The sequence below is a fragment of the Hemitrygon akajei genome, chromosome 11 (genome assembly GCF_048418815.1).
Source record: "Hemitrygon akajei chromosome 11, sHemAka1.3, whole genome shotgun sequence".
Classification (NCBI taxonomy): domain Eukaryota; kingdom Metazoa; phylum Chordata; class Chondrichthyes; order Myliobatiformes; family Dasyatidae; genus Hemitrygon; species Hemitrygon akajei.
The window spans coordinates 151,680,825-151,703,186 of NC_133134.1; the positions used below are offsets into that span (position 1 = coordinate 151,680,825).

A 22,362-nucleotide genomic window follows, 5' to 3' on the forward strand; every position below is an offset into this window, starting at 1 on the left:
GTTTGCTGGTAAATTATGCAATAGTTCCATTGTAGGAAGAATATCATTAAATAAAAAGTAACAAAACACAAACTTTGAGAGTAATTGCTCCTAAATAAAACTGTTTTCTCCTAATTTAGAATCACTTCGTGAATTACACTCTTTACATTTTGATTGCTTCCCTGGAAGCTTGCCAGGCTGTGACTTATTCATTCAATGTAACTGTTGTAGGGAATCCCATTTTAGATTGCTCTGAAATAAAGTAAATTCTAATCTCATTTAATACAAGAGTACCCTGCATAGTTTGTTAGAATATGGCTGATATCACATCACACATTCACTTTCCAGTCCACACCCCATAACCTCAGTCCCAAAAATCTATTGATCATGGGCTTGGCCTTGGACACACCTCTCTATAACTGAGAGTTTCAAAGATCAACAATCACTGGTTTAAAAAAATGTGTTAACTTACTTATAAATGGATGGTCACTTATCTTTATAAAACACCATTAATTCTAGACTCTCTAGTCTGAGTAAATAGCCACTTATTATTCTATGCTGTCAACCCTGTGAAATCTAAAAGTCTCAATGAAATCACTCCTCATTCTTTTAAACTCCATAGTATAAACCAATCATAATCTCTGTCAGCTTCCTGCTAATAGAAGGTATTAATCTAGACTGATTTATACAGATTCCCTAAATTCGAAAAATAAAATTAAAAGCACTTAAAAGTTACAGTGTTATAAAAGGAACTAACAAAATTAAATTAATTCAATAATGCCCGTTTTGAAGTGAACTAATTCGTAACTGAAGGACAAGATGTTTTTAAGGCTAACTAGCATGACTACAAAGAATGATGAAGATATGACTGTCAGAGGAGAACAATGGCATGTGTTATATTGAAGCATCTGTCTTGTAACCCAGCAGGGGTGAGAAATCTCTGTGCTGTCCCATTCTTGTTTCAGATCTGTACCAGGGAAAGATACTGAACAAAAGTGAAGGAAATGAGCAAAGTGAATCACACCTCCCAACAATCACCACAGAGCTGACTTGTCAGGAGACTTGGGAAGTTAGCTTCTTGGTTTCATAACTACATTGGCACAGGATCAACAACAATCCCGCGTTAACCTTTCAGTTCCGTTTATATTTTGCACTTATATTTCACATTCGTAGAATCAGTAACTAATTTCACTTTGATTGAAATTGTCATGCTTCCCACAATTACATTAATGAGGACTGGAGTCACACTCAGCAAGTTTCAGAACTAGATCTTGGAGTGATTAATGAGTGAGTTGGTGCATTCTTCATTCGGTCTCAACAACACCATTGGCATTTGCTGTTAAGATCATTGTTCATATAAAACTTTCTAAATGTTGGCTAACTTTCTTCTTCATGCTGTAGCTATCATATTGTGTATTCTAGTATCTGATGGTTTCTTACACATTAGGCATATATTACTGATGTCATGATGAAATTCTGATCGAGATTCAATCTTAGAATTTAGTGCTATTATATCCTCCTGCTCATGGTCAGATCTCTTTCTATGTAAATTTGATCCTCTTTCTATATCATGTGCATGGTCAGTAATCTCTAAGTCTAGTAACTCTGCTAAAACAAAAATGGGGTAAACTTTTGTTTCTATGTTTATTGCCAAGGTTATTAGAGGAGGTGAGGAATTAGTTAATCCATTGCCTGTTATTTTTCTTTTGAGATACAGCACGTTATTGCTATTATTAATAAAATAAATATGACAGGGATTCTAAATTATATCTTCCCTTCATGAATAATGTGATATCTGTAAGTTTCAGCTCACTGTTAGGGAAAAGATGTTTGTAACTCTGTTTATGCTCTATGATAGAACTTATTCACTATTTAAACTTCCTTTGATGCATCATTACTCTAAGAATTGAATGCTAACAATTTGGAGATAAGAGAATCTTTGTTTAAAAGGTTTTAGCTTTGGTTGTCATTTTTAATGACTTAATTAAATAGAAAAACAAGAGATCACAGAGTGTTTTCTACAAAGACTATTCTGTACAATTAAAATAAGCATACTTTGTAAATTGAAGTCACAATTATATCATCAACTAGGAACCATTATGAACACTTTCAGTGCAAATGAAATAATTGTAAAACATTCAATGGGTCTCTGGAGTTTTTAATTTTAACATTCATTGAAGTGTTGTGTTCATTCAAAATATTATTTTTAATTTGTCAATCTCAAATAGAGTGTTTATTTAGGATTCGACAGGGTCAAATGGAATATCATAGTAAGTATGCCATGGGCATCCAGTATTAATCACCCCACTGAATTCTAGAAACCAAAGGTGAATTTAACCTTTGAATTTAAGATTTAAATACAAGTATTGTTATTTTTGAACTTCCTCCTATAACAATATTCTATCAGTATTCATGACATTGTTTAAATGTTTAAAACAAACCATTGTTTGCTGAATAAGATGTTGAGCTTCATATCTAAGTCAGTGAATCTTTTAACTTTGAACCACCAAAAATGTTGATTGTATTCATGCAAACTGGGCTGGAAAACATTATTAAGTTAATGAAAGCCAGAAACCTTTAACATCATAAATTCAATTGTTTAATGAGCAAGTTGCTCTGATAAAATATTAATTCTTCACTTAAAATCTCATTTGAAAAAAATGCTCACCACATTGAACCAAATCAATGACAAAGAATATTGACTTCAGATGGTTTAAAAGAGCTCTCGGGCTAGAAGTGATCCAGCAAATCTACCTTCTGTTGTACAATACTGAACAGATTCAGAATTCTTCCTGCCAACTGGTCTGCACTTGATTATCAAAGAAGATTTGTACTATTTAACTGAACAGATAAAAACGTATTTACTTGATAAACTGAAGTTGACGCAAAAATAAAAATCGGTAGATCAACATTACATGTGGCTCAAACACTTTTGCAGGGAATTTTGTCCTATTAGCTCATGAACCACAGAGCTGCCCAAAATCTAATTCTAATTTATTGAAACTAATGGCTGTGAATTAATTCTTTTTATGCATATGATCCTTCAAAAGTTAACACCGAAAAGATTACACTGAATAAATCTAATTCAATGCACAAAGTATACTTTAAATGGAACTGTTACTTGGTGGACTGGTTTAAAACATGAAGACTTTCATTCTGAGTTAAGCAATGTCATCTGATGCATAGCTTGTTTGATACAAGTGGGTTAAAAGCCTGCAAATAATAGTGTTAATTTTTGAATGAATTCACATAGTTCTGATAGATTAGGTCAAATGGAACTTTCAATACTTTGAAATTATGCTGTAGTTTTAGAGTCGAAAATTCAAACACTGCTAATTTAGTTAGGTGATTAACAGGTATATGAACAAAAGGAAAGTGATGAATACATATATATGTATGTATGTGTATTCTGACAGTTTTAAATGTAAAGATGATTGCCAACAACAGGAATATTTTCGATTTATCTTTCCCAGCTGTTCATCTACCAGTCACTGGACATGACTGCATTTGGTTACCACGAGAAGCATCTCCCTCTTCCATTACAGGGGTTAGTTAAGTGTGATTTCGGCACAGAGGGCAGCTGAGAATGAAGACTATTTATATCAGCTGTCATGGCATTCTAGGACTGAGGTGCTTATTTAGACAACAGTACACTTCCATGCCCTGCCCATATCAGGACATGGTGAGCTACTTGCACAGGCAGATGAGTGCTTCATCATAAGCTGCATCTGTTTGGAACGTCAATCAGGCTTCCCAAAAAAAAAAGACATATATATCCTGTCAGCAAATGCTCAGGCTTCTACACCTTTTGAAAGGGGAGAGAGAATGGAGGAGAGGGTGCATGCGGAGTTGGAGGGGGGGGAAAGTTAATCACACTGATAGAGGAGGCCCGACTTAGAAGAGACGTTAGTGACGCAATCACACGAGCATGGTGGAATGTCTTTGAGAGACTAGCTGCCCTTTTCCCCAATTTTATCCACATATAACTGTGGAAATAGGGCAAGATTAAATAGCCAGGCCAGTGTCAGACGCATAAAGAGATACTGCAGTGCAGTGCTGATCTTTCTGCAATAGGACGTGCACAGCCCAAACTCTGACTCTGCAGATTTCTTTGATTTGTTGACCCAGGTACGTACTGTCAATTTATGCTAAGGCGGTAGCTGACGTTTCCCTTCTCTAACCTCTTACCGTACATAAAATTCACATTTCTGATCACCCGGGCATTTCCTACACTACACTCTTCACATCCTAAAATCTTGAACACTTGTTTCTAAATTCATTTGCGCTCTTTTTATTTAAATCAAAAATATTATGCAATTCTCCATCCTGTTGGGCGAGAACTGATTGGCCACTAATGCAAAAGCTGCAGAACTATCTGTCCTTTGGGTCAATCTAATCGTGCTTAATAGTGGTTTACTTCTCAACACAACATTTTTCACTTTGGACGACAGTTTAAAATGAGATTGCTTATGCGCCATTCACTAATGCTTTTACTGGGGCCATGTCTAGGGTTTTAAACACTAATGCTATAAAATGATTACTGTCTTTGATAGTTAGCTGTTTAATTTGAATTGTAAGCTTTCTTATCTTTTGTGAAAACTAATATTCACAGATTGCTAGTTTATCAAGCAACACTCATTGAAAATCTTATTGGCGATTCCTGATTTTTAATAAATGAATAGTAATTTAACTGCAGAAAGTGCACCTTGCAGAAATTCATTTTTAGTATGTTTTAGATCCAAAATAATATGAGTTTAAATTTTGAAATAAAGCTTTTAAATAAATAAAAAATTCTTAAATTTGAGAGATTATATTCGAAGCAGCAGTATAAAGAGCAAGATACCGTAGTAGATATTTTGGATATTTTGATATGTATTGAAATTGAAAAATCAGAATCATTAGGCAAATCAGAGACTGAAGTTAAGAAAAAGGTCTCAAAAGCTCTTGTTTCTACCTTGCTGTTAGAAAAAGTTACAAATTCTTTGAAGAGATGACATGGAGTTGTAGATAAAATGCATTAACTAAATTGCCCAACATGGTCATAAAACGCAATTCAAATCTGCAGTGGTCAAATGGACTGAGCCCTTAGCCAAGAATGCAGACTTGCTTTCTGCAACTGTGCCTGTCGAGATAGATTGAACTTTACCCACAAGGCCGTTCAGTATCTCTCAGCAAAGGTCATCCTTTTGCAGCGCAGAATGTTCTCAATCTAGTCTCTTTCACACCTGTTGCTGCCAAAGTTCCCCTGCAGGACTGTACATCAGTGGGACTCTCCTAAAGAACATGTATTACATTACAACTGACTAATCGACAACTTTTGCACCCTCTGACCTTTCTCAAAAGTTGAGAACATGAAAGTGCAATTGCCTTGCCGTAACAGTATGCCACAGAAGCATTTTTTCTCTTTTGATATGTTTTAAAGTCTTATCACCTTACTTCAGCAGTTATCATGGTGTTTATTTGTAACTAACTAGTCACTCCTTAACTAACCCACCATAATGGTAAGACGTGACATACCATTTATTATCATGCATAATTTCTAAAATGTTCACTCAGCCGTGCATAATGAAAGCAAAGTGTAGTTAAAAACGTACAATCTGTGGAAGAGTAACAAAAATATCCCATTTGCAGCAAATTTGATAGGAGCGGCGTGCAGTATTTCAATTTACAATTTCTATACCATGTCTAATTAAAGCAGAATCCATCACTTAAAAAGATCACAATGTACAATCTAAGATCAAGATAGATCCAAGCAACAATTTTTAATTTAACTCTCAAAGCTACCAATAAAAAGGAAGAGGGTTAAAATATGCAGTTATTTAAATCTGATATTTCTGGCCAGACTCTGCAGCAAAACTTTTTCCTTTGTATGAAAGTTGCTTCAAATTCTGATGAATCTTTGGAAAGCACAGAGCCTCCAATACATAAAAATCTTGGATTCTGGTAGAATTTGCCTCAACCCCGTTACATCCCAAGCACCCTACAACCAATGAAGTATTTTCAAATGCAATCATGGCTGAACTGTTGCCTTGTTATAAAGGTTTCCCCCTTTGCACATTTTGTTTTGCAAAGTGCATGAACAAAAATCTTCAAAGTTTAGAAAATCATATTCGTAAAATATTTGACGCAAATTTGCTGCAAATGTTTAACATGCAATTTCCATAATATTCAGAAAAGTGTGAAAATCACTGGCATTTGTTTAAAAAAAACAATCATACTCAAATACATTCTTCATTTTGCCAAAAGATAGAAAACAGCTGGTGAATTTTGCCAGACTTATCTAGAGATGAACGCATTCCTGCAATCTGAAGTCTGCTGCGACTGCCTGAGTAAACACGATTCACTTGATACGACTTCTTTTTCAGAATAAATAAAATAAATTCTATTTGGATTTTGGTTTGTTAAAACAAATGTGGACAGAAAGCTCTCCTCCAGCCTTGCATTTCAAAGCACTGCCGCAGTCAGCATATTGAATATTTAATGTCCCGATGAGCAATTCCACCTGCTGACACAGGAAAAGTGACGGAACAATACATGCACTACAACAACCTCATCAATTGACTCCACATTCAGCCGGCCCTGTCAGACAAGATTTTTTTCTCTCTCTCTGGAATGGTCACTCTTCTTCGACGAATATTCCCTAAAAGAAATACATACTTCTTTACATTCCATAGCTTGCAAGGTTCATATGGGCATATAAAGAAGTATGTGTTCCAAATAGGTAATTGCCAGATGTGCTTCCTTCACATACGTGAAAATGCTGATTCAGAATCCTTGCTCCCAGGATCTGGGTTGCATGCAACAAATTTAAAGCAGCTGTTAAAAGTGCAATCCTCCCCTCCATTTTGCTTTGAACACTAATGTTAAGAGCTACACCAGGGATGCGCAGTTTGCTTTACATATTTTTCATGGACTAATAATAAGCATTAGAGTTTGGCAGGAGGAGGAGAAATGATTGGGGAAAATGCTACAGTTGACAACGCTTTAATTAAAAGACATTACTGCAGTCATGACATGTTGCAAATTTTAATTCATGCTGAGATCAATAAAGGAGCTTTTTTTTAAATTATCCAAATGTGTGCCTCGCCGCATAGTTATAGAGAAAAACAATGAATATTTTCTTACCTATGTTAAAGTGCAAATTCCATATATTAGGGTGGTAGAAGTCAAATTTTTTGGACTGGTGGTCCCAGGATCATTTCTTGATTGCAGGGTGCGTGCACTTTCAGACTTGGCGCTGCCCTGGCACTCATCTGTTGCCATTACTGACAGTTCACTTGCAAGTCGCTGTTAGACAGTGAGGGTTCCCCACCAATAAAAAATTCAAAAGGCTGTACAGAGAAGCAGCTTGGCCCCCTGGTGATTTCACGTCCCATCCTCTGCTTTCAGTCGCCCTTTCTCCGCCTCTGCCTTTCTCTGTCTGCTGCACAGTCATTCCAGGGCTGAGCTTTAAACCTCCCCTAACAATGTGGCCAGAGTGGCGATGCTGAAAATGATGATCAGACTGAATAAAAGCCTATTATGGGCAGGATTTAGGCACTAAGGCAAAAGCAAGAGGTCACACGGGGCACTTAATGCTCATTCAGCATTGCTGTAATGGTATGCTCTGCTCGTCCACTCACCTGCTTTGTTGCCTGCTACTCTGTCCAAGCTCACAGATCAATACCAATTTACAGGCAAATGTCTTAGTGTTAATGAATTTTAGTTTCACACATTCATTTGATCTAAGCTACCAGGGAAAAGCTGGGGGTGACGTTCTTTAAGCAAACTTTAGTAATAATCATTTAAAGCTGGTGGAAAATATTAATTTTCCAAAAGGCCCGGCTATCTTCATTTCCTCAACTGTTACATTATTCTTGGTAGCTCATTTCACAGAGGAAACTTGTCCAAAAGTGCTTTCTATACATAAACACGCTAACTTTCCTCAGACGTCCGGTTAGTTCGGCTACACTCTATTCACTGGACGGCTCCATTAAAATTTCACACGGGACTGGGACCACGGCAAGGTGAAGACAAATGCGTGACTCATCCTGCTGCCCTTTGACAACTGAGTGAACGAGAAACGAGTGAAATTAAAAGCTGCCTGTAGATGATCTCACTGTACAAGCAGGCGTCCGATGAACACGAGGACAACAGGAAACTGACAGAACTCCCCCCACCCCCTCTAACCACCACCCTATATCACCCCTCCCACCTCAACCACTGTTCTACTCCCCCCCCCTTCCCTCAGTGAAGTTCACTGTTCATTTTTAAAAATTCTCCTTTAAGAACATGGGTTGAAAGTTTTTATTACGCTGCGCTTTCTGGCTCTTGGGTCATACTAACTCCAGTCACTGTTATTAAGTAATTATTATTATTGTTGTTATTTATCACTGTGTTTTTCCTTACATCACTTCAATCAGCATCCATCAAGCAGCCTGTCTCAGCATTAAGCATAAAAGGCTTTTTAACCTTTCAGAGTGATCGCATGCCAAAGGTCTCCCGTTTCTGTTTAGATCATTCCAGCCCATTGCTTGCTCTGCAGTATTTGTTAAATACAAAGTACAGCACGGCAGAATTAAACCCACAGAACCTTCTGCATTCCCACACACTCGCACCGGCTCCCATCATCACACTGGCTTGTATGCACAGACACAGACACACAGACTGACAGGCACACAGACTCGAGAGCATGTTGCACGGGTGGGGGGTGGGGGGGGCAACTGACCCCTACTGTCAGGCGCAAGAGCAGCTTAGAGGCGAAAGAAAGAAGAGAAAGACATACCGGATCAGAGATTCTGTTACAGCAGTTGTGTCACCAGAGCAGTAGCTGAAAGCTGAATCAGCTTTGGAGAGTTAGAGATGCATAGAGGAGGGTCACAGTATCACGAGGTAACAATATGCACTTCATGCAGCAGCCGTCAGCCTTCTCTCATAGGCAATCTCTTATGCAGAAAACGGGGGCCCTGTGGTGGTGTTAGTCCTCAGATGAAGAAATTCCTTCTGAATTTTGCAGCCCCTAACACTTCGCATCCTGCTGCAGAGGAGCCTTGCCACGTTGGTGTGTGTTAAAAGGTATGACAAGCCAAAAGCTGAAGGGAGAGACAGACAGGCAGACAGAGACAGAGACAGAAAGGGAGGCAGACCACACACCGAAGGACAAAACCAGGAGTTTAGGAGAGGCAACGTTCACTTGAACGGATGCTGTGACACAGAACACCTTGATTCGTATGAGCTGTGGTGAGTGGGAAGCTACCTTCTCCCCTCCAGAGGTCAGACAGAAGCAGAGGTCAGCACTCACACAACGCAGGAGGGGGCTGCTGAGAACACTTTCTAATCAGAAAGAGGGACCACATTTCTAGTACTTATATACCCAGCTAAGCATCTGAAACATGCACTACCGGCAGCCAGTAGGTTCAGAGTCGCTCCCTCCCTGACCATATTTAGTCAACCATGGCAAAAAATAGCCTGTCAGCTGCAGATTGCCGAACCTGGAGTATTTGGAGTTCAATCGCTCACTCAGCCCATTGACTACTCGTCCTGCAGAGTTCGGACTCTGCCATTTGACTGCTATTTTTAGCCAGGCCAAATAAAGAGGTATCTCGTCTTACCACTAACGTGTCCTAGTGATTCAGTAGGTCCCTACTATGTATGGTAAGCATCGATATAATAATAGATATCGACAGAAACTGTGTTAAATCTGCTGGAAGTTTTCTTTTGCTAAAGAAGACAATAGAAATGTCTTGAAAAGGTGGAACTTGAAATGGTATTGATTTCATTTTTGCCCTTTATCTCTCTCTTCAGCTGTTTGTGCAATAAAACAGAAAGTACTTGGGGATGGTTAGTTTTAAAGATGCAAGTTGACTCGGCAGGCCACTTATTCGTTATCATGTAATGATGTTTCTCTCAATAACAATGGGATAACACTTGTCATCCTGATTGTCGATTAGCCAGCAGTAGAAGAAGATCTGTTTGGATAGACCTCTGTGAAACTTCCCCCTGACTCCTTGTGAATTGCTTTAGTAAGCACTAATCTTCTGTAGGACTTCCTATCGGAGCTGAATAATGAAGTCGCTTTGGTCACTTGTGATAACTGACCAGGAGAGGATCTCCAGACATTAGTCTCCCAAGATAACTGCCCCTGAATGAGAACAGAGGAAACATTGCGTTTCATGACAGATTCTTTATGCTGTGTTGGGGGGGGGGGGGGGGGGGGAACGAGAAAGCTGATTTATTTGTTCACCGCAACCAGCTGTTCAGTATTGAAAGGAAGCATGTGAGCAGGGTTTAAAAATGTAAGTACACAGCTGTAAAACTAACCAAGTTTCACCTTTCCCCTGTGAGCCATAATCTATACAATATTTTTGCAACATGCTCCTAAAGCAGGGAGGATTTCTGATCTTCGTTATTGGTCCCAGGCTTATTCTTGTGACTGATTTTATACCAGACACATCTGCACCACACAACAGCTCCGGTACTGCAAATAGCAGATAATATTTTATCCCTTGTCTATGGAGTTCTTTTCCCCTCCGCATGCTGGAAAGTACAGCTTCATGAATTGGTTTCAATAAATGCAGTCACATTTTGTTCCCATTTACATTAATCTTTCAGTATTTGATATAAATGTGGGCAAATACTCAAATGCACAAGCACCTTTCCATACATGCACTAAACTACTGTCCTTTCCATCCAACTGTACGCAGCATCTCTGGAAAAGGTAGGCCATCTGGAAAAGCCTATAGATAATCTGATGCTCTGGTGTTCTGCATTTAGCACAAACAATGCAGCTAGTTTGGTTTTGCATGCACACAGCTACTGATGAGACAAATCATACGCTTAAGACAAGAGAGGTGCCTTCAATTCTTAGTGAAGAAAGAGCATAATCATTTCCTACCTTTCCTCTTTCTCAAGGATATGCACTGCAGGAAAAAAATCTTACTGATTTGGATGGAATGATCCAATGTTATTCCCTAAAGATTCCAGGTTGAGGAGGGAAGAAGGTAAAGCATAGGTAAAACATTTTATACTTGATGTTTGCTATGCCTGCATTTTGGAAATATAGAACGAGATTTATACTGAGGCTGAGAACACATCAAATATTATTTATTCTCTGTTTAATAAAGTGCAGGTTTAACCCTTGAGAGAGCGCATAGAGCAAAAATCGCCCTGATTTAACACATCTGCAAATAGACCTATTAACAATTGCTGCATCCCATAGCTTTGAAACTACGGCCACTAATTTTTTCCATCCATCATTCACTTGGATAATTCATTACCTTTTTCACTTGAGAATTGATATTACACACTGAATGAGAAATGTTTATGTCTGTATTCTCCCCTGTTTATTCGCAGTAAAGACGCATAAACAGAGATGGATCTTGCTTAGAGTTTCTTTTTATAGATTTCACTTCGATTCAATTTCCAGATTAAATTCTGCGTTATTCTCAAAGAGGAGATCAAAGAAAAATCATGAGTGCACAATATGTCTGCATAAAATATAAATTTACAATGAGAATGTACAGGAGCATTTATTTCAGATTCAGAACTATCCAGTGTGGACAGTACAACGATCATTCTATATGAGATATCAATTTAATTCTTCTATAGCTATTTGCTGATTGTTTTCTTATCTAAATGTAGAAAGTTAAAATCAAAATGGATAGAGAAAATGCAAGAACAAAACTCACGTGTTGCTATAGTTCTGTAACCAGTCACTGAGATTTTTAAATGAGAATGTTTTGCTAACTTATTAATCTTTCAGGAAGTTATGTTGCAGCTTTATAAATTTCAAGTTGGGCCGCATCTGGAGTACTGCATACAGCTCTGGTTGCCCCGTTACAGAAGGATTTCAAGGCTTTGGAGAGGGTGTAGAAGAGGTTCACCAGGATGTTGCCTGGAGTAGAGGTCATGTGCTATAATGTGGGGTTGGACAAAATTTGGTTGTTTACTCAGGAACGCCGGAGGCTGATGGGAGATCTGACTGAGGATTACAAGATTATGAGAGGCATAGATAGAGTAGACAGACAGTATCCCAGGGTTGAAATGTTTAAAACCAGAGCGCATGCTTTTAAATTGAGAGGGGTAATTTCAGAGGAGATGTTTAGAAAGGCACAATGAATGTGAAGAGAATAGAGGAATGTGGACATTGAGTAGGCAGAGGGGATCAGCTTGTTGGCAATTTCGTTACTTATTTAATTGGTTTTGCACCGCATTATGGGCGGAAGAGCCTGATCCTGTGGTGTACCGTTCTATGTTCCATGTTCATTATTATTATTTAATTTGGACTTATTTGGTAAAACACTTTTCACCAGTAATTGTTTTTCCCTTTTACTCACACTTAAGTACTGACTCAAACCAGAGTCAAATCGCAAAATGCTTACTTGTTTCCTTTAGAATACAATTAGAAGTCAAGAATAACCGTCACTGAGTTCTAACGAGTAGACAACAAAAGATTTGAATTTTGAAGTAACTTCAAAATTGATAACGTAGAATTGATGGTATAGTGGTAAACTGTTATATTAACACCTGCTCACACTTATACCCCGTGTGATTCCAATGTGTGACTTCTCAGGTGCCATGCAGTAAAGGTCTAAGGTCAGGCAGATGGTAATGTAATGATGTCACACCATGTCTCTGCACTGGCATCCCTTATTGTCTAGGGATAAGCAGCAGAGCAGCAGAGTTGTCTCGAATATCAGAATGGCATGACATTGCCCTTGTGCACAGCATTACACACTAATCCCACAACCAAAGGAGGTGATTTTTTAAGTTGGTCTTTTTTTAGGTGATAGCATAAATCTAGCAATATTCCATCAACTGGTCATTATTTAACTACAAAATGAAAATGAGGAGAATTGTTTAATGCTGTGCAGTCTGATAATGGCCATTGTACACTATCATTAAATGTCAAATTTACCATTAGCATTTAAGGCACTATATAAATCTTACCCAAGAAATGAATATCAAATATTACCTAAAATTGCCATATCTCAGTATAATATCTATAATACTGTAATACTGGCTGTAAACATTAATTGTTGCTTTAAGTAGGAGTTGTCAACCTAGGGTCCACGGACCCCTTGCTTAATGGTATTGGTTCATGGCATGAAACAGGTTGGGAACCCCTATTTTAGAGCTGTCTCCCTTTAGTGTCACGTGACTACCTATTCTTTGAGCTACATAAGAGTATACAGACCTTCAATAAATTGCACGTGCCTTGTTGGAACTTCTTGTGACTCACATGTATCAATCTGCGATTGACTCTGTTAAAGATTGAGAGTACACAGAGTGCACCAACTTTATATCGATCGACATTACTAAATATTTAAGCAAAATTTTGCTCTTTTGATGACTCAGTAGATTTATCAGCAATTTACTGAAACTGATCCCCGAGCAGTGTTGAATAGGCAGATCTCAGATATGAGGGGATTCAAAATTACCTCCAGAACACTTGTACAGATTAAATAGGACTATAGTCAGCACAGTGATACAGTGGCATAACTAATAGAGCTGCTGCTTCATAGTTTCAAAGACTCAGGTTCGGCCATGATTTTGCGTTCTGAATTTCACATTCTCCCTGTGACTGTATGCATTTCCCCTGGCTTCCTCCTGCAAACCAGGAACTATAGATTGATAGATTAATTGGCTGTTGTAAATTGCCCCTGGTGTGCAGTTGTGTGGTGGAATCTAGCCAGAGTTGATGGAAATAAAACACAATTGGAGTAAGAAAGTGTTTAATGGTTAGTATGGATTTGATGGGTTGAAAGGCCTTTTTCCATGATTGATGACTCTCTGGCTCTCCTCTCCCATTAGTAATGAACAATGAGCATTCAGATTTGGATTTTCGCTCCTGTCAGTTTGTGTTTGAAGAGTTGGTTCTGGGTTACACTTGCTGGAAATTACAACATGACAGGAATCCAACTCCAATTTGCTATACTGTGCAGTTATTGTAAGAATGTCTGGCTGTATACAGGCACCTCCTCTGGGAGAGTAGGTTGCCGATTTCGATAGCTATAAATTACCCATTAGGAGCTTTGAATATTAACTCGCCTTTGAATATTAACAAGGCCTTCATGATCTTCCTGGAACTCTGTAATGGAAGCAGCTCAAGTGTGCGATGCGATGAACGGCCTGAGGGGTTGGTGGGCAAGCGTGTGAACAGACACTGAAAACCTCACAGCTGCTTGCTTGAAAGGTTTTTTTTTCTCATAGAATCTGTAAACTGTCCTGGGAAAACTGGAACATGTCTGGAAAGGTTTGGAGCTTAAGTTTGTAAAGTATGAAGACAACTATTGACACTGTAGGTCCCAAAGCCCACATCAACTGCTCACGCTGCAGCTGGAATGACAGGACGCCTCAGCAAACAAGTGAGTTACTGACTGAGATAAGGGAGATGTGAGCTGAGGGTGCAAAGATGATAGGTGAGACATTTTGATCATGACCCATCTTCTAATCTCATAAGTCTCCCAATCTCTGTGGCATCATAGCTGTCATGACTGAGGCAGATCCTCAGTTCCTCTGTAAATGTGGGTGACATGATTGGGAAGCATGCCAACACATCCAAATTGTGATAGAGTACTCTCCACTTGACTGGATGAGCGCAGTCCTAATGAAGGGTCTTAGCATGGAATGTCGACTGTTTATTCCTCTCCATAGATGGCGGCTGACCTGCTAAGTTCCTCCCACACCCTTACTTTGGATCTCCAGTATCTACAGAATCTCATGTGTTAATGATTCTCAAATAGCTCAACATATCCAGGAAAATACTGCCTACTTTATTAGTATTCCATCCGCACACTAAGCATACGTTTTGCCTACCAAGATGTATAGTGCATACCATCTCCAGAGTTTCACAGCAGGATGACCACTAGGAGATTGTAGAGGAACAACTGCTACACTTGTCCCTACACCTTCTCCCTCACTACCATTCAGGGCCCCAGACAGTCCTTCCAGGTGAGGCGACACTTCACCTGTGAGTCTGTTGGGGTCACATACTGTGTCCGGTCCTCCTGGTGTGGCCTCCTGTATATCGGTGAGACCTGACGTAGATTGGGAGACTGCTTCATCAAGCACTTATGCTCCATCCACCAGAAAAAGCAGGATCTTCCCAGTGGGCACCCATTTTAATTCCACTTCCCATTCACATTCCGATGTCAATTCATGGCCTCCTCTACTGTCATGATGAGGCCACACTCAGGTTGGAGGAACAACACCTTATATTCCGTCTGGGTTGCATTCAACCTGATGGCATGAACATCGATTCCTTGAATTTCCGGTAATGGCATTCCCCCCCCCCCCCCCCGCTCCACTTCCTTTTTTCATTTCCCTCTCTCACCTTATCTCTTTGCCCGCCCATCACTTCCCTCAGGTGCTCCTCCCCCTTTTTCTTTCTTCCATGGCCTTCTGTCCTCTCATCTTAGATTCACCCTTCTCCATCCCTGTATCCCTTTCACCAATCAATATCCCAGCTCTTTACTTCACCGCTCCCACTCCTGTTTACACCTGTCAGCTTGTGTTTCTCCCTCCCCTTCCCTCACTTTTAACTGTGCTCCTCATCATTTTTTCTCCAGTCCTGCTGAAGGGTCTCAGCTTGAAATGTTGACTATACTCTTTTCCATAGATGCTGCCTGGCCTGCTGAGTTCCTCCAGCAGTTTTTGTGAGATGCTCCATCTTCACAATCCCAATAGTCATGCATTTGGCCATGCCATTCAGCTATAGGTCAGGCTTCTCAGAGTCCAAGGGATTAGTTCTGATTTTCTACCTTTTGCTGCTGTTTAATCATCTCTCAGTAGCAATAAAAAGAAACCACAGGCAGGGAGAAATGATAGGAGTTGAATAGATGGATGGAGTTCATTTGTTAACGGTGACCATCAGAAAGAGTCATGACATTGTATAAAAAGTAGATTTACTGAAACATTAGCAAAATGAAAGCAGAAATGTCTTGTATCTGAAACTGAAAAAGATGCTGCTGGACCTGTTGAGTTTTTCTAACCTTTCTGCTCTTATTTTCAGATTTTCAGTATCTGCAATGTTTTGATTTTCATTCGGAGCTGAGAAGAAATGCACTATAGAGCAGAATTGTTGCACCTTGACAATGAGCTGGTAAGAGGAGTGCTGGGTTGAAGTCGATTGAAGAGAGCAAATTGAGGACATTGAAGTAATATGCGCACCAGAATGTAGGAAATGTGCCATTATGCTCACCCATCTGGATCTAAGAAGATCTCTAAAGTGCTTGCAGCCAGAAACATGGGACCTCACTCCAGCTGCTAATCTTCAGCAGTGTCTTCTTGTTTTGTTTTCCTAATGTAAAATGTATAGTAGTGATTTCTTTAGTGTGGACATGAGTAATGTGTGTAGTCTTATGGGGGGATACATGAGAGTTCCAAAAGTTGTGTCAGGTTTCTTTCTGGTATGCAGACCATTCATTTCTTTTTAACCAATAATACATTGATCAAACACTTCAGAAGTAATGTGAAACCTGTTTAGATATACTATACTGTCTCCCCCTTTCAGAAAAAAGAGGAACTAAATTAATTATAAACACAAGAAATTCTGCAGATACTGCAAATCCAGAGTAACCCATACAAAATGCTGGAGGAACTCAGCTCGTCAGGCAGTGTCGATGGAAGGTAATAACAATTCTATGTTTTGGGCCAAGATCCTTTAACAGGACAAAATTAGTTAACAAAATTTACAAATACACCAGATGAATCAATTTGCATACCTTCAAACTCTCTTCAATCTTCTCAACTCAACATTTCTTGTGTATTTTTTCTTGAAGACTTAATAGATGTTGTTGATGTCACATTTACTATAATTTTTCAACCCTTTTTTAACAATTTGACTCACCTCTTAATCATCACCAGTATTCGCTAAGGTAACTTTCACTAAAACTGACTGATAGATGTGAACTTTTTTGACCTTCTCCCTAACTTTTATGAGGTAAATTTAAGGGTTGTGCATTACTATAAGATCTTCTCATCTCCAAACTATCTGAAGATCTCAGAAAATTCAACTCATGTTTTCTCCACTTCAAGCAGGGTTGTTGAGGAGATGAGAAGTGATGTTAAATTCTATTTTATTTTCACAGACTGCTCAGACTTAAAGGATAAACTTGTGCACCATTGTCTGACATGACCTCTTTTTGAAGATAAAGGTAAAGATATCTTGGGAAGACAGACCAGGGTAGGACTTGCACAGTGAATGGTAGGGCAATGAGGTATAGAACAGAGGGGTCACCGAATATAGATCCATAATTCCTTGAAAGTGGCATCATAAATAGATAGGGCCATAAAGAGAACTTTTGGCACATTGGCTTTCATAAATCAAAATACTGAGTACAACAGTTGAGATGTTATGCTGAAGTTGTGTAAGACTTTGATGAGGCCTAATCTGGAGTATTGTGTGTAGTTCTGGTCACCCTACCTACAGGAAAGATAACAATAAGATTGAAAGAGTGCATAGAAAATTTACAAGAATGTTACTGGGACTTGAGGATCTGAGTTATAGGAAAAGGTTGAATAGGTTAGGACCTTATTCCCTGGAGCATAGGAGAATGAGAGGAGGTTTGACAGAGGTACAGTATACAAAAGTATGAAGGGTATAGATGGGGTAAATGCAAGCAGGCTTTTTCCACTGTAGTTGAGTGAAACTAAAACTAGACATCAAGGGTGAAAGGTGAAATATTTAAGGGGAACTTGAGGGTGAGCTTCTTCACTCAGAGCAAGGAAAGAGTTCGGAATGAACTGCCACTGGAGGTGGTGGATGCAGATTTGATTTGAAGATTTAAGAGAAGTTTGGATAAATACATAGATGGGTAGGGTAGGTAGGGCTATGGTCTGGGTGCAGGTAATTGGGATGAGGCAGAATAACAGTTCAGCACAGACTAGATGGGCTGAAGGGCCTATTTCTGTACCATATTTCACCTCGGTCTACTTTGTATAGCCATCCACAAGCACTAAAGATTGTTCATGTCACCCTTCCTGTCATTTATCTAGATTCACTGGAGGGCTCTTGTAGGCTATTTCCACACTCGCTGTGGCTGCATGCTGCCATCTCGACAAACTATGCACTTACAACCTAAGTCTTCCAGATCCTTGTCTTTATAAGAACCAATAAACAAAGCTACGAGTTACTGCCTTCAGGTTAACAATGCCCAAGTGTTCTATATGAAATTCATCCATTATTCTTTCATGTAATTCTCCAGGTACGACTATCCTTTGACATCTTTTCGTTGTAGCCTTGATTTGTGAACAACTCATAGTGTCTGTGATGGAAAGCTTCACATATTCCATCCAAATATGTGTCAGAATCAATCTAGCTATTCAAAATATACATCGACTTGAGAATTGGGTACCTCTGCATCAGTGTCACTATTTCCACCGATAATACAGGAAAAGCTATTCTCTAATGCCTGTATGGCATTTGAGGATAACATTTTGTGAAGGCACATTAGAAAACATAGATCACTTTTCATTTCATCAGAGCCAACCCTCTGCAAAAGCAGACAATAAATTCCACCATTATCTTCAATGCACCAGCATAGCCTTTGGACAACTCAAAACAATTGTGTCTTAAGGTCAAACCTGAGACAAAGCTCTTGGTTTGATACTGGGCAGCAGTGACTCCCTTCCCTCTATGAGCTTCTGAGACACAGAATATCTAGAGAAGGTATCTTAAGTCACTGAAAAGATACCACTAATGTTATTGCTGGACAGTCCTCAAAGAACATTCACTGGAAAGGTAAAAAATGACATCAGTGTCTTCTTCAAAGTTAGCATCGCTAGTATCAAGGTCCTAATTACACTCTGTTGGCTTTGTTGGGTAGGCTACGTCGCTCACATGATTGACACCAAAATCCAACACTTTATTCCAAACTCCGGTTCAGAAAGATTACCATACAGTTAGAAGAAAAGGAGCAATGCTCAAAGCCTCCATCAAGAAACTAGCGGGTGGCACAGTGACATAAGCTATTATAGAGCCAGCAACCTGGGTTCAACTCTGCTGCTGTCTGTAAGGAGTTTCAGCTTCCTCCTCATATCCACGAGGGTTTCCTCTGTGAGACCTGGCTTCCTTCCAGATACAGCTTGTGCAAAAGTCCTAGGCACATATGTATAGCTAGGGTGCCTAAGACTTTTGCACAGTACTGTAGTCATTTTATGTATTGCTCTGTAGTGTTGCCGCAGAAAGGAACAAATTTCATGACATGTGAGTGATGATAAACCGGATTCTGATATGGATCTGTTGTGGACTGAGAGTAGGAAGAGGGCAGGGAGAGGGAAATCATGGTTGGGAACAGGGGAAGGGAGAAGGGAGGGAGTGGGAAACACTACAGAGACATTCTGTAATGATTAATAAACCATTTGTTTGGAATCAAGTAGTCTTGCCTGGTGTCTCAGAACTGGTTGTGTCTGCACCCATATCACCCCCCGCCCTGCCCTGACACTCCTTCTCTGCCACCTGTCCCTCAGCCCTCCTGCAACACTCCACCCTCACCATTCCCAACATCTTTTGCTCCCACCAGATTTACAAACTCACTCTCTGCTCCACAGTGAGAAATACAGTGTTGTACAGATGTTTTCGGCACCCTACGTGCCTAAGTACTGTAACAAAGGCATGCGGGTTAGTAGGTTAATTGGTCACATGGATGTAATTGGGCTGTGCAGGTTTGTTGGGCCAGAAGGGCCTGTTAAAGTGTTGTTTATCTAAATAAATAAATAAGATATGCGACATCCTCACGGGCTCCTGGGGCTGTTCCCATCACCACTGAAGATGGGGAAAAGTATCTCACAAACCACCCACCAATCTAAACCTCCTGTCGCATCTGTGAGTCTGCATTTGTCATATTACCCTCAGTAGTCATCTTAGAGCCCATAAAACCTGAGTCAAACAAGTCACTGTTGATCCTGAGGGAGTGTATTGTCATTTCCAGAAGGTAATCCACTGTAGCATTCTGCTTAAAAGGCTTACATTCAATAAATAAATAAAATAAAGGCAGATCATAGTCATTCTGGAAGAGAAGACAAGCTCTCTGCTGCATTCTGAAGCGACTATTGTGGAAACTGAGTTTGGGCTAAAGAATAGCCTGTGCGGAGTTCTGGAATTTTCTACCTTAAGCATCGTTGGAAAGCAGAACGAATGTATAGAAAGCAGCCAGTCATGCGGTATAATACTTAATGAGGTAACAACCATTATAACACAGGGGCAGTGCCGCAAAAGTTACCGTAACGCTATTACAGTGCCAGTGACATGGGTTCAATTCCCACCAAGCAGTTTGTACATTCTCCCCATGACCAAGTGGGTTTCCTTCAGGTGCTCCGCTTTCCTATCCCACATTCCAAAGATGCATGGGTTGGTACGTTAATTGGCCACATGGGTGTTATTAGGCACTGTGGGCTCATGGGCAGGAAGTGCCTGTTATTGTGCTGTATCTCTAAATAATTAAAATATATAAATAATACATCATGCATCCTAACAAGCCTTATCTCTGTCAGTAATATGGATTGCTTGCTTTTTTGTCAGACTTTGTTTTGGGGAACTTTTAAGACTCAGATCTAAAGACAAAATACTTGGAAAACTTTGCCAGAGGGGACTAGATGCTGATAGCAACAGAATGGATCATGAAATCGATATAGGAACCAGAACAAACAAAGAGTGATGCATAGCATTCAGTTTCTCCTAGTAGGTAGGTAAGATTGCATCATCAGTACCATCTGATGTGGCTTTCTCAGCTCGGCTTACTGGAGGATTTGGGATGTACAGGGGTGGTGTTGATGATGAAACAGAGCTCTAAGTGGTCTCCAGTTGTCTCAGTTCTAGCTGGTGAGGAAAGTCAAGCAATGTTCCTCCATTCTAAATCCTTTCTAGTGACTCCCTGGTGGACAGGGGAATACCAAGTGAGAGCAGAATCAGACTTAGTTACAATACTTCCCTGTTGGCAGTCACTGTGAAGGATATTTACTTGAGTAAGCTTTCTGAGCAATAATAAGCAGAAATGCTTATGGGAAGAATAGCCTGTACCAAAACTATGAATGGGAAAATATGAGTGCTTGAGGTACAATCCAATGTACAGTCGTCTCCTTCCATTATATTTGGCTTCAGATGTGAAGCCCAGGAATCATGCATTGAAGACTTCCTCTGATCAAATTATTACTCAGGTTGTTCAAAATTCGATGAGCACTGATCGTCAAACAGCCAAAAATATATATTCTATCAAACGTGATCTTGAAAATTTTATGTTGTTCAAGGTCCGCTATTCCAGAACAAGACTAAATTAATCATTTATATTAGTGATTAGCATGAGACCTTACAACCAATGCTTTGTGAAATTCAAATGAAATGATAGGAGGACTGAACACAGGTTAAATTGCTCTACTCCAACAGGTTATACCTTTATTCGACAATTTGCAAATATTTAATTGTGATAACTACTCCTTTTAAACACATGTTGCCAATAAAAATTTGTTTGAGAGTAACCTCAATTAATGTTCCAAATTGTAATCCTTTTCCTCGGTATGAGAAACTAGAGGAACATCACAAAACGGAACCAGGGCTATTGGAAACATAATTAGCATATTAAAATGAATTAAAGAAGTTTAAAAGTGATACTGCAAGATAGCTTTGAAGGAGAGAGAATGAAAATATTTCCATGTTAGTATGATTTTGTGTTAATGAGCACTGTTTTTTTACTGGTAACCCCACAATACCCATAAATAAGCACTTGAGACACTTTATCATCTAGGAAGGAATCGCTGAGGTTTCAGAAGCTCACTTGTGCTATAAAATATGTCAGTGTTACAAGAGGATTCATAGCTATACCATCAGTATTTTTATTATCATCTTACAGCACCAGACTGGCATCAATGCTTACTGCTCTTAGCAGAACTCCTTGTGGGGATCTGAAACAATCCATTTAAATGCATATCAAATGAACATATTATTGCGAGCTTGTATTATACCCGAGCATCAGCCGATTGGGTCTTATGCCTTGTTAGATGTTTTATGGATTAAGTAGCTTGCTGGCAGCATGAACTGATGCATTAATATCCAGACAGTAATGAATAACCCAGGATTCTGTGTGCTGTCAATTCTGCAAGTTTAGAGATTGGTAATTAAATTGTCAACATAGCCAATTACGTTTATGATTCCTACTTATCAGTGTTATTTGAGTTATTTAAAGCAATATTTGATTTTTTAAATTGCCGTTTGATAATCTCAATAATCAATAGCAGAGCAGGTATTATGAATGGCATTAGCAAAAAAAGATTAAAAAATGCAAAAATACTAGGCAGATGGGGATATGTTATAAGGCTATAATTCAGTGGAGGAGGTATATGTAACATCATACAGAGATTGTATCATGGCCTTTTAACTCACAGCTAGGGATTTGATACTCTGCTAATAGG

General features: G+C 39.3%; 1 long non-coding RNA gene across 2 annotated transcripts; it reads left to right on the forward strand.

The window, feature by feature from the left end:
• The first annotated feature begins 8,693 nt into the window (after window positions 1-8,693).
• LOC140736133 (uncharacterized) lies at window positions 8,694-19,450 on the forward strand. Of its 2 annotated transcripts, none has more exons than XR_012100894.1 (4): window positions 8,694-9,033; window positions 10,870-10,969; window positions 14,170-14,324; window positions 15,971-19,450. It is a non-coding gene; the product is annotated as an uncharacterized lncRNA (long non-coding RNA). The 2 variants fall into 2 exon arrangements; XR_012100895.1 differs by lacking the exon at window positions 8,694-9,033 and adding an exon at window positions 9,528-9,612.
• The last annotated feature ends 2,912 nt before the right edge of the window (window positions 19,451-22,362 follow it).